Below are 14,593 nucleotides of genomic sequence, written 5' to 3' on the forward strand. Positions count from 1 at the left end.
TATGTATCTCAGAGAAATTCCCTTCTCTGAAACAGGCTCTCCATCCATGTGAAGCAAAGTTCCTCCCTAACCCAATTTAAGTGTAACTTGGACAATTGGATGTGGAACAGGAACTTCATCCCTGGTTTGGCACCTATGTCTCTAATGGACACAGGCAACCTGTAAATGGTTCATCTCCCAAGCCTCTGCTTACACTTATCAAGGGTATCATTACTTGTAAGAGATTTGAGATGAATGGCTATGCTTAAAAAGGCCCTTGTGGTCATTAACCTAACAAACACCTATGAACCTAAATAATATACTAGCATATGGAAATTCAAGAGGCTTTATTCTTTAAAGGATACTGTTACATTTTAACAGTGCATTGTGGCACCCAGTGAGTTAAACGGCACAATGCATCTAGCCCTAGTCAACTCTTACTTATTTGTGATGTTTTTTTAAGAACAGCTTTGTAAATGTTTTAATGAAACCACGGCTCAGATAAATTTAGTATTTCCATCAATGATGTCACCCTAGGGATAGATCCATAAACTTTAAGGGACGTTACCCTCCATATGTGCAGTATGCGTCCATTTAAGTCTATGGATGTATCTCATGTTTTCTGATGTCACAGAGGTTAAAGATCACTGTTAATTTTCAGTAGTATTAGAGCAGGGAAAATAAATTTTATGAGGGATATTTTTAAGTGAGGAAGAGACTGCTGATAAAGTGAAAATGCTATTTGGCACTTTATGCTCCACATATGGTGGTGCAAAAGGAAAGTCAGTCAGGTGTGACAGTACATTTTAGTATTCTAAATAACATATTTTGAATGAGATGGGATGTTAGAAAAGTGCTTGCCCAGTATTCTTTAAGTATATTTTGTTAAGCACTTTGTACCAATAGTGAAAAATGACCTAGATGACTTGCATTGGATTGGTACTGCAAATGCCAGAGGAGTCTCCAGCTGATATCTGTTCATCCATCTTAGTGGGAGGGGTTGCAGCTAAATACACTGTGGCTAAGTATGCTTGGAATGTCATTCCCCAAATATAAAAAAAAAATGCATCACGTGTGAATATTTTCAGTGACTTATTACACACTCCCATTACTGAGAATGGTAGGTAAAGATCTCATTAAACTTAATAGCAGTTATGGAAATGAAACACATTACAGATAATAATATATAGATAGTAGGACACTTCATGTGTAGAGGCCTGTTCTTAAACCTGACTGTAACAAGACTTCCACTGTCATGTAACCATAATTTATTATAAATGCATTAATTCCGTTAGTATTATACACTGCACATTGCCAACCATACTGGTTCATAGCTTCATAGGTGTACACTAGGCTAGCGACCACTAGGGCCCTTATAAGCCTAGCTGTGCAACTCAAATGTGACCCACAAATTTGATTTATAAAGGTGATGATTTACTGCCTGCCTCTATGCATCAGAGACATAGGAGCCAGACCAGGGGTGAATCTCCGATTAACCATCCATTGGTCCAAGTTGCACTTAAAAAGGGATAGGGAGGGACTCTGCTGGTTGGGGAGCCCTTTTCCAGAGAATAGGAATTTTCTGAGAAATGTATCTGTCTCTCCAACAAGTACTATTTATGTCACAAGTAAAATCTAAGTCTTTTAATCTAGTTGTTCTGATACTGTTTGTTTTGCAGATGTTCAAAAGACTCATCAAAGCAGGGTCCAGGGAGGCCCTGTATGCCAGGCAATGATAACTTCTCAGAAGTCTGCATGATACTGAGTAAAGAGACATGGCTTTGAGGCAATCAGCTCAGTACACTGTGTTTACTTCCTATATTCTTTTGTAAGGAACCTTTGTGGACGTTCCAGTTGTTGCATGTGTCTGGTCAGGTACATACTGAAGGGGACATTATACTCTATGGTGGGTCTGATAAGGGCTGAGTACAGTAGTATGATGACCTCTCTGGGCCTAGATTCCATGCCCTTGCTTAAAAGTTGAGCAATATAGATGGGTTTTCTTACTATCTTGGACACATGCTGGTCTAAGGCTAGGTTACTGACTACATGAGTTCCCAGATCCCTAACTAGTGAATCAACTTTTAAGGGTGTTTTATTGATAACATAGACACCCAGGGTGGTAGAGTTTCCAATGGGTACTATAATGCATTTCTTGGTACTGTGTTTTAAGCCATGGCTTTGGCACCAATTGTTTGTCTGTATTAGACCTTCCTGAAGGGTGTTTTCATCTTGGGGGAATTCACTGACTGCTCCTAGTTCGCAATCATCTGCAAACTTGGTCAGCCAAAGGCCTTTGACAATGGCTTTGACATCTGAGAAGCAGATGTCAAAGTAGAGTGGGCCCAGCACAGAGTCCTGGGGACCCCACTGGTGACTGGCCTCTTTGTGGTGGTAGCCTCACTGATTCTAACCTCCTGGGTCCTATCAGTTTGCCAGCTAACTGTCCAATGTACTATGAAGGGGTTAATACCTAGTTCCATAAGTTTGTTGACAATGCCCAAGTGGGCTATAGTTTCAAATGCTTTATCCAGATCTAGGTAGGCAGTATGCTCTATTTTCCTCCTCATATATTGCCTTAGTGACCTTCTCAAAGAAGTCTACCAGATTCAGTAAGCATAACCTTCCTTTGACAAAGCCCAACTGGGATGGATCTAGAGTCTGGAGTTCTCCTATGTCCCTGTTGATAATTTCCATGATAATTCTTTCCATGGTTTTGCAAATAAGACTTGTCAGACTAATGGGTCAGTAGTTCCCATGATCTGTTGAAGGTCCTCCCTAATGAAGGGGATGACTGTTACAGTCTTGCATTCACATGGCACAAAGCCTATTTTAAGACTATAGTTAAATAATTACTCCAGGGGTCCTGATAAGTCATAATTTAGACTATTCCAGAAACATCCTGGGATGTCATCAGGGCCCATTGAGGCCGTGTTCTTGGCTTTAGTGAATGCAGCCAGTACATGTTCCCTAGTTATACCTGGAAGGGTTATATCTGAGGGTATTTTTTTTTAATTGGATGGCTAGGGGTGAGAGGGGGGCAAAGTTGGAACTGAATTTGTTCACTTACAGGATTGCTATATTGCCAGGCTCAGTGAATGTGGCACCACTGACCATCAGTTCTGCACATTGGTTTCTACTGCCCTTGAGATTTCTGACCTAGCTGTAGAAGGCCTTATTCTTACCTTTCACCTGGGTGGCTGTCTTATCCTCAAAGTTGGCTTTACATGACCTAGTTAGCTCTCTTAATTGCCTATTTACTTTGAGAGACTTTCTATATTTTATGGGAATTACCCTTCCTGATTTTTGCCATAATTTTTTTCCTTTTGTTTTATATCCTGTTTAATCTGGGATGCCAGTGGGGTGGTTTGTTTCTAGGGCTAGTCCTGGGCTTGCTTCCGGTAGGTACAGCAGCCTCTATGCAGCCACTGACACAGTTTTACAGATGTTCTGAAAGCAGTTCATCATAGGCTGCTGTGTTTTTTGTGTTTGAAGAGGCATTGAATGTTGGCAATCCATCCCTTAATAAAAGGTAATTTACCTTGAAATAGTTCCTAACTATTACTGGTTTTAATGGAATTATGGAGTTGATTTTGATGCAGACTGCTTTATGATTGGACCTTACTAGGGAGGATGAGAGATTAGGAGGTGCAGTATTCTTCCATACTTGTAAGCACGAGGTTCAGTATATTGGAGCCTTTAGTGGGTGTATTCACTATTTGGCCAACAGTGTCTGTATTTAGTAAGTTCAGGAATTTATGTGCCTGTAGATTTGAGGCCGTGTAGGAATCCCAGTCTATAGAGGGGTAATTAAAGTCCCCCATGAGTAGGATGTTAGGTTGGATGCTAAGTGTCTCCAATAGGTCCAAGTATGCATTGTGAGCTCCTTGGGACATGGAGGCTGACCTATAACTTGCTAGAATATGGTATGGGATTTTGTCTATAGTAACCTGCATATGGAGGAACTCCAGCGTGTCATCCTGTTTGACAACCCTAGCGGTACACTTGTTGTTGATGTATATTCAGGCACTTCTCCTTTAGCTCTTTTCTGTGCAGCTACTGGTCTAAAAGTGTGGAAAGTAGTGAAACCTTGCACTGCCAGTGTACTCTCTGGCTTTAAACCATGTCTTGGTAACTGCACATATATCAGTGTGAGAAGGGCTTGGAGGGAGTGTAGTTTTTTTGTTTAGGCTGCTGGCACTGAGCAGTAACTCCTTGAGGTTCAGTTCAGTTGATTTTGCAAGTCAGTAGTTTTTGTCAATTTGGCACTGCCTAAAAAAGACACTTTCGGGTGGTAACGTGGTCTGTTAGCCATGTCCTCCCAAGCTGACAAATATTGGAACCCCTTAGAATAACACCAGAAAGACAGACAGTTGCTGAAATCAATCATTTTTTTGCTCATATCGTGGCGTCATCCTCGGTGATGGTAATATGCTGCTCAGTACTCAATGCCAGCCAAACACCAGCCTGAGACACATAGTTTGAAAGCTCCATAATGTCTGTCTTCAATTAGTTCAGGGAGGTACATCTCAGGTTGTTTATACCTACACGGACTATGATGGAATCGTACTAATATCTGTGGAGTAATGACTTGAGTGAATGTGTGGTTTGGTGGATCCTGGCTCCAGATAAGCAACTAACAGTTGTCTTCTGCTTGTTCAGAATGGTTAGAGGGGCACTACTATATCTTACAATGAAGTCCCTAATGATGAGAGCCCTGGAAAGTGTGTTTGCTTGCCTTAGGGTCTTAGTGTGTGTGGGGCCTCACTGAGAGTGACATTATGAGTGTTGTTGTTTTTTTTTTTTTCTGAGTGCCTTTAGATTTACTGAGGGTGATCTAGGCAATATTTGTTGTTTAGTAAAACTGCTTTTAAGTGCCTCAACATACATTAGTGTGTTTCTGTGTTGAGTACTATGTGAGTTGAATGGTGTGTGTGGTTTCAACAACCTGTATGTGAAAGCTTAGCCTCCAGTGTCATTGTGTAAGTTCACCTCTCGTATACCGTGTCTGCTTCTTTAAGGATTAAGTGGTTGTCAGTAAACATGAGACTATTGCTACATTGTCTGAAGATGCCCATACCCACCAAGATGGCTGCAAATAAGTTAGGAAATGACATTTCCATACTGTCCAGTCCTTTGACTTGTGAGCTACAGGTGGGTGGTGTATTTGGGTTAGAAGGCTATTAATGGTGCTTTATCAGATCAGATTATGCTAAACAGCACTAAATTCTATTAACTTTAATGTTTACACAACTAAATCTGTAGGTATTGCCACCTGACTCCCAAATAGCTGCTCTAAGCTTGTTGGTGCACAAGGTATCTGCGCTATATTGCTGCTTTACAGGGTACAGTTTTATGAACCGTTCTTTCTAGATGTTTGCTACAGTACAGGGTACTGCTAACTCATACAAACATGCAAAATTTCTAGCAAGAGAAAAAAACAGAAAAATAACTAATGAGCTCTCTGGCCAATCAAATGACTACACTATAAATCATTCTGTGCATTTCCAAACTCAAACAGACCAGGAAAACATCTCCTACCACAAGATGAATAAACCCAGTCCTCCTAACACAAAAAACACAGTAGAAGAGACCCATAAGTGCATTCCCACCACATACCATTTAAACAACTAGCTGGAAATCCCTTGCTGAATGCAGTTTCAAGACAGTCTTACAGCAGCCAAAGTACAAGTAAGAATTCGGTGAGATACACACATAAATGCAGGAAATAGTAGTGCTCATTCAAAATAACTTAGGTGATTTAGCAATGAAAGAAATTTAACTTTGCCTTGAGCTTAATGTGTTAGTAGTGGATGGGGCAGACACAAAATGCAACTTTAAGCAGGTAAAAAATAAACAGAATATAAAAGCGCTGAAACACAAACTGGAGCAGAGACAATTCTCTCACCATTGACCTTCTACTGCAGTTAAGGCACCAGTCTATGCAGGATTTTACCAGTAAGACTGTTAATGACTAAGGCCCAAAATCTCACAGGATTACACAGCTCTGCCACCACTGTGAATTAAACTACAAGAGATTTAAAATACAAACAGAGCACTTTTACAAGTAAGTCTACTTGTGGAAATAGAAGTGTGCAATAACACAGAAAAACAATTTTCCCACAACTGTTAATAAACAATACTAAGATCCCAGAATAAACTTAAAAAGGCAAACAGATGGAACAGAGCAGAAAATTACAAAGTATTATTACCACATAGATCGCGGGTTCCATTTATATGTTCGAAAGTCCTTTTATACGAATACGAAAAGAGCAACATGTATTGAGCGAACCACAGATACGCTGAATGTCCAAAACCGCAAAATTTGAAATGTCGAGGTGTCATGGTTGGCCCGTCTACGGTATAGCTCCATAAGGTAAGTGTGCAATAGTTACGGACCTTAGGGTTAGGGTGTGGGTTAAGGTAAGTGCATAGATAGTAATGTATGCAAGGTTTAGTGTAGGGTTAGAAGTAGGGTTTTGTTAAATGTATGTGTGTGGATTATTTATTTTGTTTTGGTATGTCTCTGTAGGGTAAGTGTGCGATAGTTATGGACCTTAGGGTTAGGGTGCAGGTTAAGGTAAGTGCATAGATAGTAATGTATGTAAGGTTTAGTATAGGGTTAGAAGTAGGGTTTTGGTGCTTTACTTTAGGGTTAGAAGTAGGGTTTTGTTAAATGTATGTGTGTGGATTATTTATTTTGTTTTGGTATGTCTCTGTAGGGTAAGTGTGTGATAGTTATGGACCTTAGGGTTAGGGTGCAGGTTAAGGTAAGTGCATAGATAGTAATGTATGCAAGGTTTAGTGTAGGGTTAGAAGTAGGGTTTTGGTGCTTTACTTTAGGGTTAGAAGTAGGGTTTTGGTGCTTTACTTTAGGGTTAGAAGTAGGGTTTTGGTTAGTGTATGTATGTGGTTTATTTATTTTGTTTGGGTAGGCAGTATGTAGTGGGAGGTGGAGTTGGCCGACTATGGAGATTCGACTTTTTGAATATTGCGGTTTAGTGCGTTCGGCATATTCACGGTTCATGCAATACATGTCGGTGTTTTCGTGTTTGCTTAACAGGGTTTTCGCTAATATAATATAGACCCATAGATCACTAAGTACAACTCAAATATTTAAGCATAACTGAAATAAATTAAAAAAATAATTCTTGCTCTTTATTTCTTTCTTTTTTTTTTAAGCTATTTACTCACAGTTCCATCTCTCTCCAAGTCTTGGATAAAAAACTGGTTTGTGCTGAGCATGCACAAGGTATAACAAACTACTTCAGAAACTGCTGAAAGATCTGAGTGATGTTCCACCCCGATAAGGTTTTAATTTTCATCAGCATGCTGTCAGTTTCTTTTCTTGAAATCAAACCAGAAGTAAACAAGAAACAGATATTGTATAAAATTGCCAAAAAAGGATGAAAAGGATAGGAAAAAAGGAAAGAAATTCAGAAAGCCCAACAATATATTGTCAAGTATAGAAAATTCAAAGAACAATCACATCATGTTCACCAAGATTTGAAGCTGGAATGGCTTAGGATGGGTGAATTTAAACCAAAAGATGAAGGGCTGGCAATGGCAGCCCAAGACAGTATAGGCCACATACACATTAGTTTACAATGTCTGTTGAAAAAAAGTTCAAGAAAAAGACAAATGCAGGTTCTGTAAAACAGAAATGGAAACAGTTGCACATTTTGTTTCTGGCTGTGAGACAATCATGGCTGAGGGTCTTTATACTGAAAGGCACAATAATGTGGCAAGACTGATGCACTGGGAATTGTGTAAACACTATAGAATACAGAAGTAGCAGAGAAGGATTAAAACATGAAGTTTAGATCTCATGGGATGACCCATTACCAGTAACTGAGAAAACAGAAACAACAAAACAGGCTAATTAGTAGTCCAAGAAAAAACACAAAAGTAGTATCAACCAATAAAATTGTTACAGCCAGTGATCATAGTGTCTTACGTAGAATGCCAGAATTTGCACGCAGAAACAAGAGCAATGTGGAAGAAAGATACCCAGACAGTTCCAATAGTAGTAGGAGTAGGAACAGGATTTAAAAAAGTAATTTAGAAATGTAATTAATTATGCTACTAATTTATGTAACTGCAAAAGGAGGCATTTCTGGGAACACTATGGGTGCTGAGAACAGCACTACTATCTAACATCAAAAGCTGAAACAACTAATTCATGAACTCTAACTGCACCCTGATTTAGGGATGGGATAAATTCCCATCATAGTATTAGAAACCTAAAACATTGCTATGGACCAATAAGTGAGGTCCTGGAAACACCTTCTGTTCCTTGAAAGAGTCTTCTCCATCAAGTACAGATTAAGTAATAAAACTCAAGCAAACTAAGAGCTGAGAAGAAAGCAATGCACTGCAGTAAATGCTTAACTATAAAAACAATAGGCTGTGGTTTCTTAGGGAAGTCTTCATACTTTTTCTCCATTTAAACAGAAAGCTGAAATTCCTTTTAAAAGAAAAGGTGTACTCAGTCCATTCACCAGCTACAGCTACACTAGCAAGCCTAGTATAAATGTTGCATTCATGATTTCAGCACAGTGAGACATAATGGGCTGAGCAAAGCACTAGCTATCATACCCTTGGCTAATGTTCCCTGCATATGTTATGAAAACCTCTGGTTTAAAAAATGCAAATGCAAAGGTTTTCAAGCTTATCCTAAGCCAAGCAGGCACTAAACAAATACGACTCCATATACAAAAGTGATATCCATTAAAAGCTTTGTTGCAGATAGAGTAGAGATAAAATTCCTAATGGACAAAAGAAAACTCATCTACTCAAATGAAATAATCTCTGAAGCAAGTATAAACAATAAGTTAAAACACACAAAGAGTGTAGGGGACATTGAAGACAGGTGTTTATACCTGGATGTTCTGCAAGACTGCATGCAATGTAATCTAAGGCAGTACTATAATTTTAATAATGGTATATCTGCTACACTCTGCAGTTGCAAACTGTTGTGGCTGTTTATGCATCTTATTCTATTTGGATGTATAACCTTAAACACACAGATCACATATGCTTTAAGTGTCATCATTGTGTAATGAAGACCCCTTGTATTCTACTCAGTTAAAAAAATAGAGAAATCAGAAGACATTTGTGTGCTTCTTTATTGATCTGCTCAAACACAGTAGCTACTTAAACAGCAGGGAAAAATGAAAAGCATGAATTCTCCACGTCCATATTCTTGTGTATACTCTGTACATATAGTAAACATAAAATTACATTCATCTTGGCAACATGCATAACCAAAAAACTGGGCTAGTTAGAGTCAAATGTCAGGCATGGGCCACTTTGTGCCTACCCCCAAAATGAAAGCCACCCTTAGTTTTACATCTGCATCATAAGATGTATAATTAACTAGCACTGTGCTGTCATATAGCAAGTAAATATATATCACAAATGCTTAGTGTGCCTGTTGAAAAGATTGAATTGATGAGGATTCTCTTGCATTTTGTAAATGCATAAGCTCTTAGTCATGCTTTCAGCAGTTCTTTTTAACAGTAAGTTCAATACCAACCGGACTTTTAACAATTACAATGGAGTTTTCACCACTAGTTGGCTCAGATGTTAAGACTGTGAGATGCAGAGTCTGTAGTACAGGATCTGATTACCTCAACCCTCATTTACCTACCATGTGACCTTGAATCACATAATTAGTGTGTGGGGCATACCTCTCAGCATCCTGCAACAAGAAATCTAGACAAAGACACAAATAACAGGGGAACAAAGGCCCCAAATAGGGACACTTTTTAAAGATTGCTCTTACAAACTTAGAAAGCTGATAAAATAACAGGTTCCACATTAGCATGAATTTTCTGAAGGATATGAAGTTCGAAACTCGTGTCTGCCATTATTTTCTGACTTCAGTCTCAATGATTTAACAATAATTTGCCAGAAAACCACAATTTTATGAGAAATAGACCAAAAATATGAGGCAAAAATCTGGACATTCTACCTATGACCTTTCTTCAAAACATTTTGCAGGATTAGCCTATATTCCTCAAAGCAAGCCTGCTTTCTTTATTTTGTAATGTAATTGATGTCCTCTATGAATAAATGAGATAATTTGCTCTGCTGTACAAACCTGAGGCACTTAATTGGTAAAGATAAATATTTTATTAAGGAAATTTAATAGGCATTAGCTTTCAATACATTTGCATTGCAAATATCACACAAACACACACCCCCACACACACACACATATAGACAGCCCTCCAAAACTGCCATAAAAATGATTTTGCTTTATTCAGTAGGGGCAATGTTTTTCTCCTTGATTTCATAGTATTGTGTACCAGTGCTCATTAGTCTGATGTGTTGATTGTTTATTTGTGAGGGGAGTGCACATTTGTGTAGATGTGCTGAGAGTCACAATGAAAGCTAAATACAATGCATGGTGTGATAACCGAGTGGACTTACTAAATACTGCCTATTAACTGACATCATCTGCTTGGCTAAGAATGTTTGTTGAATATTCACACTTAATGAGCTGTACGAATGCAAGACACCTGGCTGGCCGCATGCCAAACGTTTGTGATACAGCAATTTCATCTGTGTTCTGCAGCATTAACATGTTATGGGCTAGTGACTGGGGGCTCTGGAAACAACAGCTGTTCCCTGAAAGGGTCTACAGACTATGTTTATTTAGGTGTGTCATTCTGATCAGGAACATGGCAGTCAGCAAGCTAGAATCAAGCAAACTAAAAAAACTGCAAAAACTCGGGAACGAGCAATGTGAGCTGTCCTAAAAAGCTGCTAACTACTACATTAAAGAAAAGGATTAATTTAGAAATTCTTAATGTCTAGTTCCAGATCAGCATCATTTTTATTTACTTATTTTTTTTTTACGTAACTACATTTCCTTAATTACAAAGCTAATGAGTTCAGGTTTTTCCTGTATGGACCGTGGTCCACCAATTTAATTGCATGAGTATTACGTAACAATGTATCCTTTGTCCTAACTACTGAAAATTCAACATAGTTTTTAAAGTTCATTTACACAAGTATGCCAGATACAATGAAGACTTTTTTTGTAAAACTAACTTTTGTTTCTTTTGTTTAACTTTATGTCTACTTTAATTTATATTACATTTGAAGACTGTGGATGCACATTAATAATGATATACATAATTTCTAAGATGCTTGAGATGACAGGGTACAGATGCATTGTGCCATTTCCAGCCCTGGTCAAAAAAATATGTTTTTTTTTCTTTCTTCGATCTGTAGGGAAGGAATATTTGTAATGGACATATTGTGCACATGACCTACAGCTGTAGATCGGGGCAGCTGTACTTCTGTCAGTCATCAATGAGCAATTTAGCTTCCTGTTTAACCTATTTTAATAATGGCAAGGAAACTCATTAACTTAGAATCTATCACTTTGTCACAGTTATCGTGGTTAACGGAGTCCTGGCTCACAGCATGACTGCCTGAAATGTGTGGTGGTCCTTGGCACTGGTATTAACCAGCTTTAAACCTTCAGATTTGATGAACCCAAGTTTTTGTTTCTACCGCTTGTGCAAACATTATTAAATACTGAATTTACTGCAGATAACCTGTTGGTTTGTTTATAATCTCCATGTGCTGAGGTGTTCTACATTTTGTTTTGCAATAAAATTGGTCTATCCAAATGTTGCTAAGCAGAAATACAATTACCAACTAATTCAAAAAACTAAATAAATAAATAACGTGGCAGTACAAAAAAGAAATGTTTATTCCGCATTTTCTTGCACAGAATGAAAAGCTTTATGGTAAAAGTGTAAAAGCAAATACTTTCACACTGCAGAATTTGCCACTTTTAAAGTTCAGAAATATTTTCTAGAGCAGAACAAATGATTTGCAAAAGAAAGCTGCAGCAGCTCTCTGAGATGTGCAATATGTTTTCTCCATACAAGTCAGTATTTATTTTCAGCAGTAGGGGAGGCTAGCGAACTAGTAAAGTGCTCCAGTATCATGTAAATTATACTCTGCATTTAATGTAAAACTGCATTTCAGTTGTAGATTGCAAACTAGTAGTGGCGTATGGTTTCACTCATATCTGCAGATTTGTAATAGTATGTGGTTTTATGCATGTTTCATAAGAGCTATTCATTTACTCACTGCTGTAACTACAATGTAAATTTGTGTATAACTGTAAACAAAACTCATAACAGTATGTTTGTTAACAGACAAAACATGGCTGAGGGGAGGTTCACAGAAATAATGTAACAAGTTTATATTTTGCCTTATCCCACAGCTTAAAATTGATTGATCTGATCAGATTAACAGTTGAAAAAAAAGAGAGCGGTATTAAGAGTGTACAGGCACCAGCAATGGAACACGGGGAAAAAAAACAGGAGGAACAGGAGGTGGAGACGTGGTGCATCAGGTGACCTTTGCGTAGCAATTACAGATCCAGTTGGAGAAAGAGGGATTCTGGAGGGTGGTCTCAAAGTGAAATGTGAGGCAGACCAACCTCAGTGATAATAAGAGTGCATTTTGTAGTTTACAAGTTACATCTGTAAACATGTAATTCCCTAAACAGCTGTGCAAATGGGGAACTTTTGTGAGGAGTGAACTTGGCTGATCAAAGTTTGCCAGTGGGGTTCACATGCCTCTGTAGCATGGGCTTAATAACAAGACATTTTTCTGTGAGATAAAGGATGGTATGAGTTGGACTCAACTAACATTTGTGTGTGTTTGTTGAAGTCCTTCCAGCATGCAGAGTTCAAGGAGATACAATGGCATATGCAAGGTTCTGTCTTAGCTTTGTTCAAAAGGCAAGAGCTAGGAAGAGTGAAAGTCAATGACCATGCAGGAAACATAAAGGAGACTTGGGAGTTGGAAAGTTCTAGCTGTAGAAGTCCTAGCAAAAGCAGCCATGAAGTGCTCAGACCTATAAAGGACACCAAGTTTTGGATGTTTGCTGCATTTAAAAATAAGACCAAAATTATCTATCCATGTTTTCATGTGCCGCTGAATAAAAATATTGTAAAGTCATCAACATGCTGAATTAGTCACATAAGGCACAATTTTTATCCACATTTTACAAAAAAGTACCAAGGAAGGGATGAAGGACAGAGTTTTCCAGAACACTTGGAGGTCATTAAACTACCAGCTCACCGCTGGTAAGGCACTGGAGATGGACAGAGTGGGTAATAGCACTGGATGCCTCAGACAGTAAAAGGAACAGTGTCCCAGACAGTGCCCTAAAAAGAGATTTTTTTTTTCTTAAGAAAATGAGCATGTATTAAAAAGGCAGATTGGAGCCAGAATAAAAGCCATGTCAACAAAGCATGAGGATCTGATAATCTGATTGTACAAGATGGACTCTGATATATTTTCTAAGACATTAGAAGTTCTGATAATATTACATTTGGTTGTAAGTTGGTTGTAAATTAGTGAATTATTTTTGGAGAAGGACAGAGAACAGGAAAGTAATTTTTGTATTGACACTGAAGGAAAGGTATAGAGCTTCCAGACTTTCTTGGTAGCTCAGAAACTTTAGGCCTGTGATCTTTTTGGTTAGGAACCTTTGGATTCTTTCTTATTGTTTGACAAGCTTAACGATATACATCCTGAAATGGACTGTGCACTGAATAACTGTCCTGATCATGTTGACTCTAAGGAAGTGATTACCTCTTTATACCTCGATGGTATTCTGTTAAGAATTAGCTGGGCCAAATAAAAGAATTTCCTGCCAGCTGTTGTCATACTAGTTGAAAATAAGGGAAGCTATCAATCCAAGTACTTAGCTCAATGCCTACATGTTTGTTCTATAGTGGTGTGATACCTATACAGTAGGATGAGGGTAGGGGTTGTCTACCAAAAGTAATTATTATTATTTATTTTGACATTTTTTTAACCGGGTTAGTCCGATTGAGCACAAGCCTATTTTTCAGTGGAGTCCCAGGTAGAAAAGCTCCATATTGACATACAGTAAATATTAATTAAACAAAAATCTGGTAAAACACACGCAATTGAGAGTCAATCACAAGTACAGTAAGCTAATTCTGAATACAATTTGTTAGAATTAAAATAGATCTGAAAATCAGAAAATATAATTTGTTAGGGGTACAAAGCAGAATCATACATGGCTTCCAGTGATATAGTGAAAGAAAGGGAAGGTCAGGATATATAAGCACAGTAGGACAAAAAGAGGGACAGTCAAGTGAGAGAGGAAGCAACTACAACAAATAATATGCAGTAGTATGTGTTGGATACAGGGAGAAGGGAAAGGAAAACATAGTAGGTGATATACTACAGAGTATGAAGGGGTAGTGAGGGAGGAACCAGGAGATGGAATAATCATAGGTAATAAGACAGATGGAAAATGGGGGGAGTTGTGTTGGCAGGAGCAAATCCAGGAATTGAATAGAGTGTCTTTTAGTGTTTCTTTGAAAATGTTACTGCTGGTTCTTTCTTATTGTTTGATATGCTTAGTGAGATACATCCTGAAGTGGACTGTGTACTTGATAACTGGCCTAATCAATGCTGACTATAAGGAAGTGATTACATCTATATACCTCGATGATATTCTGTTAAGAATTAGCTGGACCAAATAAAAATTTCCTGTCATACTCGGTCAAAAGAAGGGAAGCTTATTATTATTATTATT

At 38.2% G+C, this 14,593-nt stretch overlaps 1 protein-coding gene across 1 annotated transcript in view; it reads left to right on the forward strand.

The window, feature by feature from the left end:
* Positions 1-14,593, forward strand: part of LOC122801244 (rootletin-like) — a 2,937,720-nt gene that overhangs the window by 2,087,921 nt on the left and 835,206 nt on the right. The gene's annotated exons all lie outside the window — the stretch shown is intronic.

This window comes from Protopterus annectens, chromosome 4.part1, assembly GCF_019279795.1.
Source record: "Protopterus annectens isolate FY-2018-M chromosome 4.part1, PAN1.0, whole genome shotgun sequence".
In the NCBI taxonomy this organism is placed as follows: domain Eukaryota; kingdom Metazoa; phylum Chordata; order Ceratodontiformes; family Protopteridae; genus Protopterus; species Protopterus annectens.